Below are 15,606 nucleotides of genomic sequence, written 5' to 3'. Positions count from 1 at the left end.
ATCGTAAAAAGACCACCCTCTTGGCGCCCTCACCACCAGTGGCGTTCCTATGTTTTTATTTTGGCCGAAAATATTTTCATTGAAGTACATATTTGATAGTGGATATGTGTATACTATGTGGTCCTTAATTTATTATTTTTTTTCATGTATACAGTAATATTATTATTATTTACCACAAAAAAAGGTTCCATGATAATTCAACACACTTTTAAAAAATGATATAAAGTCATAAGAAAAGATGAAAAAAAAAATTCTTAACCTAACGTAACCTAACCTACATAACCCAGTTAATAAAGTGTTTCTTTCATAACTTTCCATGACTTTATATAACTTTTTAAAGATGTGTTGAATTATCATTGATTTATCCGGTTACCAAAAAATACAAGTTTATTTATAACAAGTTTTGCTGTGTAATTATTATTACTCGTTATAGTTATTTCGCAAAGGTGAAGGCATTTAAAACTGTGGTGAAGCCACGTACAGATGATTATTTGACCCTCTCTACGTAAAATATGATATCTTCAAAATCCCGATTGTTGAGGAGAGCAGTTTAAAGTTTAATATAGTTTAAAGTTTAATATAGTTTAAAGTTTATTTTGATCGCTACCAATTCATAAATTAACCGATTAAAGTCAAATGTTCTACGAATATTATATTTTTGTATATTATTTTATTCCAATTTGTATTGTGTCAATAATCTTAATAGTTTTTATGATTATGTGCATACGAATTTATACGTATTACGAAAAATTCGGAGAAATATCGTATTTCTCAAATTCGACAATTTACGCCGGGGTCAATAGAGTGTGTTTTACATTTATGTATTAGATACCACATTTTACTTGGGGTTTGAACAAATAATTTTTATCGTTTTCGTCATAAAGGCTTTTATACTTTGGAGAGTAAAAATATTTTTTTATCGAAAGTTTTGTAATAGCAATGAGAATTAAGTTATTTTAATAAGTTTCGTAAATTTATTCGTTTTTGAAATATTGACGTATAAAAAGAATTATTAAAATATTCGGAAATGTCAAAATCAGAAAAATATCAATAAAATAGTAACTTCTAAAAAAATCGTATTTGTAATTTATTTTCTAAGGATCACTAGAATTAGAAGGAAATTGAAATGTTCACTCCGCAATTTTTGCCCTGTAAATGTAATTTAAAATTATAATAGTTCGGAAAAGAGAATCAAGTCGAACGTTTTTTTTAACATAACATGACACCCACGATACACTTGCGGTCGCACATACGATGTATCTTCTGCGCACACCGCCCCGCGCAAACTATTGTAAAATTACGTGTACGCTGTAAAACAATATTCGATTAGTGAGTTGCGATAAATAAGGTTGTCAAAAAATCAATTTATATATTATTTAAAATAAAAAATTATCCCAACAAAAGTTTGTATTATATCCAAACTGAACATATGAATAACTCAAAAGGACCATTCTGTGGGTTACGATATTTAACGTAGTATGGGTCGATATTTTTTGATAATACATATTTGATGATGGCTTCAAAAGACAAAACAGCTGTCACGCGGAGTAATAATTACACAGCAGAACTTGTTCATATACATATAAACTTTTTTTTTAATTGAATAATAGTATTGTATAATACATAATGGAAAACTTACAATTAAAAAGGAGTTCACCTTGATAAAAATAAATAAAATTTTCTTTTTTTGTAAAATCACCACATTTTACCCGAATTCAAGCCTCTTTACAGTACCAATAGTCGTATTGAATCTGAAAATTTAAAAGAGGTTATATTCTAAATAGTCATACACAACTTTAGGGGCCACTGAAAAAAATACTTATCTTAACACATCTTCCTTTACGCCCCTGGTCATCACAACCCGTAAATATTATAAAAGCGCGTATTATCATTGTTTTCTTAGAGCTGGACCCATACTAAACAATGGTTCGGATGAGGAGTTGGGTCACAATGACAGGCAACCTAATCATATTACGTAATAATAACAGATAGACCTTCATACGAGAGAATACAAAACAATAATAATAATTTGAAACCCATCTGTATTCCGGCGCTCCATTTCCCAATGTCAAATCTTGAAAATTCGGCAAACGGGATTAGCCGTAATTCAATCTAAACATAGGAGCTAACGTATTTCAACGTGTGAAGGCGAAACGGTGAGTTTTGACACGCGCCGACAGACGCGAAATTAAATGTCAGTACATATCAAGTCTCGTGTAGGGAGCAATAGCTGTAGATATAGCTCGGTAGGTGGCTGCGCTGACTTATTGGAAAATACCTACTGCTCGTATTCGTCGAGGCGCAAACAGAATTTGACGCTTCGAGCTCAAATTACTTTCAGCGGCTCTTTGAAGATGGAATACCAATGCATTCGTTCATGAAATTGATGCATGCACTAATGAGAGCTGCTTGAAATTGTGCTACTCAAATGCAATTATTTGCATCAAACAGAGTATTTGAAGTGGGAACCTTTGCATATCTAAAGGAAAAAAGCACCTATCACCCGAAGGAGAGTCAATAGGGTTTCCCATATATCGTAGAGAGATCGTGTCTCTTGAAATTTTTTCCGCGCTTTCCACTAACACTAAGAACGGATTGTTTCAGAGAATTTGAACAATTCTGAATGTTATATTCAAGTTTTATTATCATCAGTTCTGTGAAGCAACTGGCCCATGTAAATATGATATCAGAACTCCAATAGGACTTTCACAAAACTTGAAAATTAACTTTGAAATTATATGAATTCTCCCCATTTTCTGAAATAACCCATCTTTAGATATTCAGTGACATTACCCATCTATGCTAAACACTCTCAGCAGTCAATCATAAAGAATTACTAACTGGTAAAAGAGGTGGAAATCGGGCGTAATTCAAATAATATTATTGTAACCATTTCCAGTAAAATTCACTTTTAAAGACTGCGTTCGCGGCTTTTTTTGGCGACGTTGTTTTGTCGAAATTTCTTAAAAAAAAGATTTTTTTAATGCACGTGGACAACGGAGTACCTTTTCTAGGATTATCTAAATTATCAGTTAAAGACGTAAAGAGGAAAAATTATTTAAATGACAGAATTATAATTAATTAAGATACTTAAAGGAAGCTTATGTAGGTGATAACTCAGTTATTCTAGAACTCAGTCGATTTTTGATTGGAAGTGCAAGAGGAAAGCTAATTTTAGTGGCCACAGTTGTTATTGTAGAGAGCCGTGGACTCAAAAGTGCACAAGGAAAACTCATTTTCATGACCAGAGCTATTTTAGAAAGCCATGCAAAGTGCAAGAGGAAATTTTTCTTATGATACCCACAGCTATTATAGAAAGCCGTGTATTCAAAGCAAAAGAGGTAAACTCATTTTAATGACCCCAAAACCATTTACTTAGAATAAAGAAGAAAACTAGAAGTGCGTTCTATACAGATAGGAATGGAAACAAGTGTCATCTCAGACTTAGTGTATCTTTTTGTTCTAGACCATTTAGCGTACGCTCTGTTTCTTTTACACTTGCCTGCCATTGTATATCACCATCCCATTTGTATTTCATAATAATGATGAAACACGGTTTTGTATCTGAAATTAAAAGCCCCTATTGGCCAAATGTTCAGATGTTCAGATGAATTTATTCTTTATTCTATGGCAATATTGAAAGATAACAAAACAAAATGTAGACAAACACATATTTTGATGGATATAACTTCCGTAAAAAGGTGCAACCAAAAACATCTTCTGATGGTTCCACAGTTCTTGTAGAAAACTTTCGAAGGCGAAAATATTAGAATGGTTATGCAACTTTTATAAAAAACCTTCTATCTAAAACAAAAGAGGAAAAAGTGTTTGTGTTGATGCAGCTCCCGAAGAGGTTTAGTTTAATACCTTGGTCCAGCAACGTTTTGTTTCCCGCAATCCTTCTTCCCTGTAATGCGTGTCCCTCAACTGTGCTGTGTGTGTTCCTTTTCCCAAACATCAATCATATTCAACTGTCAAAGGCTTATTTTACTAGACGACTCGAAGCGCCTTAAGCGCCTTATCCTCTCCCGCTATGTATACTTGATCATTGATCATGCTACTCGATTGGCTCTCGTGCTGCTTGCTTTTGTTAGATAGGTAGTTGGTAGGTAGCTGTTGTTTGGTCAAGCAACGTATTTCTTGATTGCTTTGCGCTCCTATCGCAATGTTTTGATTTGGGCATGGGATTGCCCAAATTAAACTACGTTCAAATGAAGGTTGTAATTTTTATAACTTAAATGCATGTTGAAGTAGAACCACAACAAACCATTGTATCGTCTACGATTTTTTTTGGATCCAGAATATCACCAGGTTGCATTTTTTGATAAAAAAACCCATGATTAAAAATATAAAAATAAAATTATAACTTATTTCCGCAATTTGCCGAATATAACAAATCACACAAAATTTTGTGTGTTAGAATGACAATACGAATGAATCGCACATTTCATTGCTCTTCTGATTTTTAGGTTGTTAATATTTATTTCATTAGTTATTGAGATTTTTCCTGTCATCTGAGCTCTTTTTTAATCTAAAAAGTGATGCATGAAGGGTTATAATATGTCACAACATTATATTTATATGGTTTTGTAAATATAAAAGGAAATATCACGTGAAAGTACTGCTCAGAATTAATTATTCTAAAAAAAATTCAGATTTCAGCCCGCTGCATTTACTTCTTATAACCGCAGATTCACATTCTAGTCTCACTCAAAAGCATGCCAGTAGCGGTATTAAGTGTGCCAGTGGTATGTGTATCGTGTCGCTGCTAGTAACTAACATGCTAGTAGCACGAATTCCATTCAATCGGTTTAAGAAAGATGGGGGGCAGTTTGTTTTGTTGCTTTTTTGCAAGTTGAAATTTTCGCGACCAAAATGGCTCGGTCTGGTGATGAAAAAAACTTAAAATCTGAACTTCTTTATGTATTCTCAACGTGGAATACAGATTTCCCACTTTACAAAAATAAAATTAATGTTCGTTTATTATTTCACCCCGGACCTCCATCTCCGCCAGGTACTCGAATGAAACTAGAATGTTTATTCTGATCTACAATGTAAGTAGTAAGCACGTTAGCAACTCGCCAAAAGCATTTTCACTGGCATGTGTTTAGTTTATCCGAGATTTTTTATTGCAAAACGCATACTTTATATTAAGCTTTCTCATATAATTAAAACACTAAAGTCATGCAATTTGAATTTGTGTAATTTATTAAATTTTCTGGTTTTTAGTGTTATTTTCACAGGAGTGCGTAATTTCAGTGATTTCTTATTTTTTTTGCAATTTTAGCGTAATTTCATGTTGTGTAATTTCATCCTGATTCAATGTAAGATACAGAAGTTTCTTTCAAATTGTTTTCTATTTAACTCAACAACTTTGCGATAATTCCCAAATCCAAAAAAAACTATCATCTTTCAAAATCATTATTTTTTAATGATAAACTAATTTTTATAAGACAAGGTTTTTATGCATAGCACAGAAGATAATAAATTATTATAAGCAATAATTATTCGCCTGTAATATCAATACAAATTGAAAATATCTCCCGAGTAAAAATAAATGCCGCTGACGGGAATTGAACCAGCGCCTTCTGATGTCCCGTCAGACGCTCAAGATCAAGTTTGATTATTGCTTATAATAATTTATTAACTTTTAAAACCGATAAGAACTTCTAACAATGCTCTTTAAAAAAAATTAGTCGTCGTAGGACAATTTCTGTCAATGCTTTTACGTTACAAAATCCGTAAATAATTTACAATTTTATGTGTTTGTACATATGATGACAAACATTTAGAATAATATTTGCTTCTAACCCGAGCCAAATAACGCAAGTCATTAGGCAAGGCTCAATGGATCAAGCCGGGAATAATAGATACGGATTCAAGTTGACAGTTCGCCTCTAATCACTGTGCCGCTAATGTCACTTTAATTATATACAATATTATATATGTACATATTATCATGTGTGTTATATATATATATACGATGCAAATACACTGGGCTCATACGTGACTAACAAAACTATATTACGGTGATAAGATTCAATGAATAAAATAAACTAATAAATACGGATCGTGAAGTAATTTGAAATATTTGTCGTTCTAGGGTAACCTAAGAACTTATTTCTTGATTCATTTATTTTTTATGAAATCCGATTCATATTTATCAGTATTTACATGATACTATGATAACCGGATAACACAAGTATTAAAATAAAACAGAAGGTACACACCGCGTTCCACACTCATACCACGAAGCTTTGGGGGTGGTTTTTCGTTGTAATCTAAGAAAAAATATTAAAAAGGTTTTTTAAAGAATGCTGTAAGTAAGTAAGTACAAAAAAGTAAGTACACAAAAAACTTGTTAAACATAAAAATTGTTCAATGTAATTGTAACTTCACTTTTGCAAGTAATGCGCAGAATTCACAAACGGATCACACGCGGACATCCGGAAATTCAGACGTTCGGGCTGCGAGCATCTTATGTTACATTATACTCGTAATATTATAGGGAAAAAGAACAAAATCTTTGAAAATTACGACTTTTGGTTTTGTAGTCAAAATTCTCAAGCCAATCTTTAAATATTTTGAAATATTCTTTGAAATTATGAAAACTTTGAAATTCACCTCGTATAAACTTATTCTGAAAAGTAGGTGAATTTTGATCTGAAATACAGGGAGAAAAGAAAAAAGGACACTGATTGACGTCATGCTCATCGTCTGCGAATGAGGTCATGCACGGCGAGTCGATCCGTTGGCGTACATTCACTCACGGATCGGTTCATGACGGACACACGAACAGCGGATCGATGGACCGAACCGGTCTGTCCGTCTTAGGAATACATTGAATAGATCCGTGTGTGAATTCTACCCATTATGATAGGATAAAAAAATGGCCACTCACAAATTGAAGATATATTTTTTTAAATTTGAAGAGTCCCAACTGCTCCCAAACGTCTGGAGCCAGTAAGACTATTACATCCCAAATTGGAGTGTGTTGTGAGGCTTAAGGTAGTGGAGAGGGAAGAAGATGGCAAAGAGGAAGGTGAGGAAGTACCTGGCTATTCAGATCTGGTCATCAAACACGGCCAAAGACATTTCAAGCAACGTTTCAATTCTAAATGGTGCTCTTACACCAGGGCAATACTGAGAGTATCTTTCACTCTGGAACGTGCCACAAATATACTGTATACTATTTTTAGTGAGTGATTTGTGAAAAAACACAAATTAATCATTAAAGTTTACTTGCGCATGCCAGGATTTGAACCCGCGACCTCCAGTTTGCTAGTCGAGAGACTACGGAGGTCGCCAAAGTAAAACAGCTGGCGGAGTTATAGTACATAATAATTAAAGGTGTATTTATAGTAGCGCATTATAAACTACACAAAAAAGAAATCTATCATAGGTTATTATGCGAGCACTTATGAAAAAAAATCAGTTTTTCATGAATAATCTCGGCCTCCGTGGTCGAGGGGTAAGGCTCTCAACTAGCAAGCCAGAGGTTGCGGGTTCAAATCCCGTCGTACGTATATAAATTTAATTTGTACTATTTCACAACTTATGTACTCATATACATTCTATATACTCATATATTTGGGGTACGTTCCAGAGTGGAAAATACACTCAGTATCGCCCAGATTATCAAAAGATGATAATCACCATCAGTATTTTTTGTAAGAATTAATCTCTTTTAAAATAAAACTGTAAGCTTTAATGAAAGTATATGGGCTTAAAATTTTGTTTGTTTGAATGAAGGTATTTGAATAGAAAATAATCCCTTTAATATCTTCATTTTTGCCTTCTTGTTTCAACAAATAGCGAGAAAAAATACCTCTCTATCCTGTGGACATGTAAAATCACAAGTCCGTGTTGCTTTCATACTGAAAAATAATGTAAAAGTTTCGTTATCTTTGAGGCAAATGTGAAAAACTCGTAAAATTGTTATTTTTCGAAGGTAAGCTTCGACTATAATATCTTTCCGAGGCATTGGAGCATTGGCGAGAGAAAAGTTGGTACAGAATTGACATGATAAAACCTCCGCCTGACCCATTTGACCAGATTTCCACTTCTTTAATATCACTAATGGACGCAAGAATAATAATTTATGGTCATTTTATCACCAACAATAATAAGTCTAGTTCCTATGCTGAATTTAATTATATGGCTATTGCATTTCCTTTTCCTAGAGCAAACATTTTAGACAACCTTTCCATGTCCATCATCAGGGCAGATTAGTACCCCTTAGTCTTATGTTTATTCTTGGGTTTGTCACAGTCAACCCTCGTCATTTTGGATAATACCGGTAATTTCTTGGAAATATCCTTCGTAGTTGTGTTACGTAACATCGCAGTAATTTTGTTAAATTACTCACAACTAACTTCGTAGCGTTTTTGGTTTTTAAAGACAAAGCGTTTGGAAGGACAATTTTTAAGATGACTTAATATCACAGTATAAATTTACCTAATTAATAATCTTCTTGAATTTTCAGTATTTTTTAAAGGAATTCGTTGATTTTTGTCTGTGCAAAAAAAGCTTTATTCAAAATTTCTATTCAATCTGAATTTTTCATATAATAAAGCGGTTCTTGAAAAACTTAAAAATGAAACAAATTTTATCTTGGCAGTAGGTACCTACTTAATAAATACATTATAATATAGAACCAACCTTTCCGGTGTAACCCTCGTTAGTAAAAATTGACTGTAATATGCCATTATCGATACAGTACTAACCAAAACAACTTTACATTGTACAATGTACATCTGCCCTGATAATGGTCGCTGAAAGGTTGTTCATAGTGTTTTTTCAGTAATATGCAGGAAACGTAATACAATATATACGTAGATTATCAATCCTAAAAATAACCAACATAAGATATCAAATATTTGTGAATTCAATCAATACTTACGTAATTGACACATATACTTAAAACAATTAACTAATTAAAATACTATAGGTTGCCATGTTCAACAAGTATGTGTAAATAATATTAATTACGCATATAATATGGTTCTTCTAACACCGTCACTGAGTGCACTAAATAAACTACTCATAATATGTGAAGATCTTGCAAAAAATAATAACCTTGTATATAACACAGGTTTTCAAATGTAAAAACGAAGTTATGCAAACACTTTCAGTATAGCTAGATGGTAGGAAAATGGATGTTAGTCGTAGCATAAAATACTTAGGACATATTATCACAAACGTCAAAAGGATATTATTCGACGCACTCTGCACTTTGCTGTACACGTCTGTACAAGACACCACATCCCAATGGCACAAGCTAAAAGTCGCTTTCAATAATGCTTATCGCAAACTATTCCGCCTGTTAGATGTCGCCTATGTTTCTGAAGGGACGAGTGCACTCTTTCAGAACGCTATTCTGCAACCACATGCTGATGGCGTAGACTACGCCAATCAAATAATACAATCATCACTGCCACGGCTGCCTGGATGGAGTCCCTCTTGGTGACCCCCTGGAGACGAGTGACGGTCGTAATCCTCCATAAACGGCTGCTTGCATTTATTATACATATTCATAATACATATTATACATATTTGTTTATATTTTTCCAGCATATTTTGTTATATATGCTTCCATGATACCGCCGAATCAAAAGTATAAAAATATGCTTTTTGGCTGTATTTCATTCGATATATCAAATATAATTACAAAAAACCTTTTTCACATCGCAATTTTGTGAAAAATAACCTAAATATCGTATGACAAAGAATAATAATAGTTAGGTTACCTAATACCTTATTACAAATCGTACACAAACATGCATAGTATGTATCTCCAAACTCATAATTATTGAAAATCTTTCACATATTATTTTATGTGCCTTGTATAATACATATTACATCAATATCACAGTCTCGTGTTATTTTCAACAATAAGTTTTTCTTAATTAATAAAACTTTTGTAGATAAAATAATACTGATTTTACAATTATTCGTTATTTTATATCTTAAGATTTATACTATTCTTCCATTAGAAGCATTTTCTTATGGATGGAAGATTGCAGAGAGAAAAGTAATTATTGCTAATTTATTAACAATCTCTTCAAATTATTAATAATACAGTTAAAAACGGGATTGCAGGCCTTTAAAGTTTTCTAAAAAATGTACCGACATCGTGATAAAATATTCAAAATTTACTAAAAGTTCCTCAGGAAACCTGCTCATTTATTCGTTAAATACCTACAATCCCATTTTTAATGGGATCACCAATAATGCGAAGAAATTCTCAATAAATTAGCAGCACTCATTTTTCACCGTGTGTAAATTAGGAAAAAAACGAACAGTTTAACAATGGTACAATTATAATTTTGTAATATAGTACATTTCTGTTCGAAAGGGATTTAAAAACTGCTTTACCGAAACAAATTTCTCAACTATCACGTTATTTTTGTCAATCACATATTCCTTGAAAATCATAAACATTGTTTTCCCAGAGAGGTATCCACCCAGTTATGCCATACCGCTATATTATATAGCTGCATTACATACGCTATATTATGTAGCTGCGTTACATACTGTATGCGTGATTTAGTGGGGTGCCCGGATTCATCGGGTGAGGTGGTTCAATCCAAATGGGAATGTATGGCGAGCGATATGCTGTAATTGGCCAAGCCACAAGAATATAGCGTGGTTTGTCACAGGCTTAACCGTTTGAGTGCCAAAAAAAATTTATACAGTTGCTTGTAAAATGCCACCAAAAAAATGTTATTTTTTATGAAACTATATATTTTTTTAAAACCCCATAAATTCTTTGAATTTTCAAGGATTTCGATGATTTTTTCGGTGTTTTATTAAAGAATATTGGTTTAGAATCACGCGGAGGAGGATCCCGAAGTCCAGGCGTTTCGAAAAAATGAGAATTTTACGTACAGACCTACGCGCGAATCAGAACACGACTGACGCAATCGACGGAAATCGACGATCGGCAATCTTCGTTAAAACACGAATCGACGAAAATCTACGATTGGCACCCAAACGGTTAAATCTTATTTTCTTTATATCTTGATCATAACCGTAACAAATCACGGGATTTGTTAATTGATGAAGTTAAATTGATAATTTGTATGTATTAAAAAAATATATCAGGATCATCACCTTTCAAAAGAGACAGCCAGAAATTTACTTTCGAATGAACACCGTTAGTAAACGAAAGTAATACACATTTCAAATATCAAAATATTTTGGTAGTTACTTATAAACGTTTGTTTGGATTATTATTATTAGAATTTTTTAAATCGAAGTAAATCCCAATTCTAGAGTTCATTGAACTGAGATCAACATACCATCGAAATTAGTATCTTTAATTATTGATGTTAAAATATTTCGATACTGGAATTAAATATTTCCGAACTCTGATAGTTACGACTTGTAACTGTTGTATAGATGTTGCATTATATGTTGGATGATGATGTGGTGTACATATTATTTAGTATAGGTTCGATGATCTTTATAAAAGTATTTAAAAACGATATGAAATAAATAAGTACTGTACTGTTCCTTGGTTCGCCCTAATCTAGAATATGCCTGCGTTATTTGTTCTCCATTCTATGGTGTTCACATTAATCTTATTGAATCCGTACAGCATTGTTTCTTAAGGGGAATTGCTTTGAGGTTAGGGTTAGAAAGAGGCGATTACTCATATGATGAACATGAAGTAAAATAAAATCTTCCTTCTTTAGATAAACGTAGGAAGGACTTTGATTTCATCTGCTTTTTTAAAATTATTGAAAGTATAATTGACTCACCTACTTTGTTGCAACTCATCCCTTTTAATATCCCATCCCGTAAACTCAGAAATAATGATTTGCTTTTCGATAATCAACACTCTACAAATTGTGGATACCATTCACCAATTCCAGAATGACAAGAATTGTCTACTCAAGTCAGGACGTTGAAATTTTTGGTGTAAACCTTAATGATTTTTGTCAGTATTTACGCAAGTAATATTTTAAAGTCATGAACTCCATCAAAACTTTGTTTCTGTCTTGATTCTATATTATCTTCATTGTTTATGTGCCCTATTTTTGTCATAATACCAGTATTTTTTTTAACTATTTTGTATTGTAACATTTCTTTTTGTATCAACTTTTTGTAAAATGAAATGTGTTCAAATTTGACACGGTCCGTTACTCAATAAATAAAGTAAAGTCTTGTATGTATTACGACCTTGTATTCAAGTTTCTCTTTTAAGGCGATGCACTACGTAGTAATGCAAAATCATGTGTTTTTGGTTTGAAAATTTGATCATCAAGAAATGTTTCAAAATCTTTAATTAAATACTGTGGGTAAAATACATCTTAGCCTTTGAAGTCCTTTTATTAGCCCAGAAAAAATAATGTATAAGGCCTTTGAAAACTGCTTTAAAGTTAAAAATTTCCTATTTATGAACCCATTTTCGGTTATTATTTTATTGTATAGTGTGGAAAATTAAGTAATTTATAAAATGATCGGATAAACATTAAATATCTATGTCTGAACATACACAAAATAAAATAAAAGACACTTTTTGTCCATGTTTTTTTCTTGCATAAATGAAAACAGGCGGATGGTGTTAAGCGGGAATTTATACCTTATCGCCATCTACGTAATGGTTGTTATTGATAGTGGCTCAATTTAAAATATTACACGACGTAGTGCATCGCCTTAATTTGATAACAAATTATAGCCCTAAATTATACAGCAGTTATAAACGCATATTTGAACACTTGTACATATCGCTTGTTAGGTTCGTTTTAAAACTGTATAGGCCAGTCTAGCATTTTCCACGACATTGGTAACAGAGATGAATTTGATATGGGTAGTACGAGTATGTCTGACGTTTACTCAGTTATTGAAAGAGAGAGAATTGTTATATATGTTTTCCTAACAGCTGAAATAAATATTTATGTTTACCCCTCGCTCGTGGACTCATAACCTGTAACGCCACATGAATTTTTGCTAGATATGTTTCAAGTTGAAATTTTTTTTCTAAATAAAACTTTGTTCAATTTTAGCACTCTAGCACGTACTTCTAAAAGAGAGCGATTACTGTTAATATTGAATTATCGATGTAAAAAAATAGCTTAATTCTTAGATTGGTTGTTATGCACAAATGGAATTCTTTTAGTCTGAAAAATTGCGAAAATCAGGATAATTTTACGACGCTACTGGAATTTTTCCATCAATAGATCAAATAATATCAGTGTAGATGTGTTTATTTTGCTGACATAGGAAAAAAGAAAAAAACATAAGTTTCAAAATAATTCAGAAGATTTCTCTTTTTAAATATATCATTCAAACAACAGTTTTCAAAATAAACTAGTCAGTTTAGCTGTTGCTATCAACTTCATGGATTGATCCTCTTTTTAGCGTATGAAAGAATTGAATTAGATCGGAGTTTTACATTATATACGCCCAAATCCACGTGGTTGAAATGTACAGGAAACGATATGGAATGAAATATATAATATTATGTTTTAAATCCGAGAAGATTTGCTCCTACCAAGAAGCCAAATATATTACACCTTTTGAGAGACCTTCCCGAGGATCAGGCAGCAATAATTACCAAGCAAACAAGAAGAAATCCAGAGACTTTCCCTGAAGAGTGGTTACGGTTCCGAAAATCCGGTGAAGAAAAAATTTGACAAAACAACTTAAGATTGACATGTTTAAAACTCGCAACATTTTATGAGAATTAATAATTTGTTTTGAAATTTGAAAGGTCACTATTAAACACCGATTCTCCGACCGTTTCAGCTTTTGGACAAATCGTAATCAGATTTCAAATTAGCTTTTCATCTTATCACAGACTCTTAAACGGACCGAGAACCAGCGGATGGTTAATGAAGTTCATTCAAACGCCAAAAAATCATAATGGTAATCGCTGATCATCAATTTGATGGTCAGAAATTTAATTTTGATGGACTTTGGAACAACACAACCTACTGAAATTACAGGTACAAAATTCAAATTATAACTGAGCGTTTTGTTCCTTAGAGAAAGAAGCATTCAGTGTTTTAAAAATTATGTTTATAAATGTATCATCCAATACGACGGCCATCTTGAACCGGAACCGGAACGTACTGAATAAATTTATTTTCAAATAAGGTTTTATAGTCCTCATGCGTTATGTGAGAGGTATTATTTATTTTTTTCAATCGTTTAACAATAATGACCTCGCCCCGCTTTTGTCTTGTCTCCATGAGGACGAAGCCAAATAAATAACACAATCTTGATCTTGATTACAACAGAGGATCTCAGATGAAAATTTATTTTAATAAGGAAAACATGTTTTTGAGAAGTTAAACATTCCAAAATAAATTATTGTAATCCATGGATATTCACCATTATCAAAAATTAACTGACGCCAACTCAAAAATTTTTTCAATAAACAATGTGTCAGGCGTCAAGACAAAAAATCACCCTGTGGCTAGGACGCGTTTTTTTTAATATTGGTGTATGCACGATGCACGAATCATATGACAGATTGCCACAATTTTATTATTATGACGAAATCAACCGCCGCGCCGTAGTGTGAGTGAATATGAATGTAATGTAAGCACGATCCTTCAGGGTGTGATAGGGGTAAGGATTGAATTAGGGATATATACCACACCCCACATCCTCCATGCCTTGGAACAATACTATTATGTTGCCAAGAAACTACCTCCCTACCTGCGCTCATTGTCTTGTTCCTTCTGTAGAGCATTTCCTCGCAAAGGACTCCGAGCATAACAGGAGCGGGGGTGTGGGTACTGAGCGAAGAGGGATTTGAACTGAAAGGAGATTGATTGTAATAATTAACATAGTTACGAACAGACACACCTAACTTATTTTTCTTCATTATAATACATGAGATGTGATTATTCTACATGGAATTTCGAACTACCGCTATGAATAGTTTGATAATTTTTCGTTATGTTTTGGTACCTAACTTCATTTACGTTGCTAAAAATATCACGCTATCTTGAAAGATTAATAAAATTCGGAATAGTGCCTGTACGGGACGTGTATGCTTGTACAATTAAAGACTGTAAATAATAAGTACCGGCACACATCAGCCCTCAACCTGGGTAATGATTTAAGTAAAACAACGTGAGGTGTTCTATCCAAACCATCATAAAAGAAAGACGATCAAATCGAAATTCACATTTCAATTATAAGTATTGTACTGGTATACAGAACGTACCTACAAAGGGGTGTAGCTTATAGGTACTTCCTATTTCTTACAGCCGACCCAATTCACAAGAAATATTTATATGTATTTCAATACAACTAGGTTTTAATACAAATATAGAAACTGAGACTCTCGGAATTTTTTCAGCGATAATTTCAGATTGGAGCACATTGTGCATCATCGCTCCATACGATACAGCAAATGGCGTAGGCGACTGTTGCAGCATATATAGCTCTCAGCATCGCCTTGGTGTAAGATATCCTTTCAGAATTGAACTGTTGCTGTGTTTGGTTTCCTCACCTCATCTCTTTCCCCTCTCTGCTACCTTCAACTTCAGAACGTACCTCAATCAGGGATGCCATGGTCTTACTGGCTCCAGATGGTTGGAAGCAGTTGGGACTTTTGTGCGATATTCAAATATAACAAAATAG

General features: G+C 33.0%; 1 protein-coding gene across 1 annotated transcript in view; it reads left to right on the top strand.

Annotated features, from left to right (window-relative positions):
- Positions 1–15,606, top strand: part of LOC149416949 (cell adhesion molecule Dscam2-like) — a 546,393-nt gene that overhangs the window by 219,932 nt on the left and 310,855 nt on the right. The window lies entirely within an intron of this gene.

This window comes from Hesperophylax consimilis, chromosome 16 (assembly GCF_061612785.1).
Source record: "Hesperophylax consimilis isolate HC1 chromosome 16, BYU_Hcon_1.0, whole genome shotgun sequence".
NCBI classification, from domain to species: Eukaryota; Metazoa; Arthropoda; class Insecta; order Trichoptera; family Limnephilidae; genus Hesperophylax; species Hesperophylax consimilis.
This window is presented reverse-complemented; position numbering and strand designations above follow the sequence as displayed.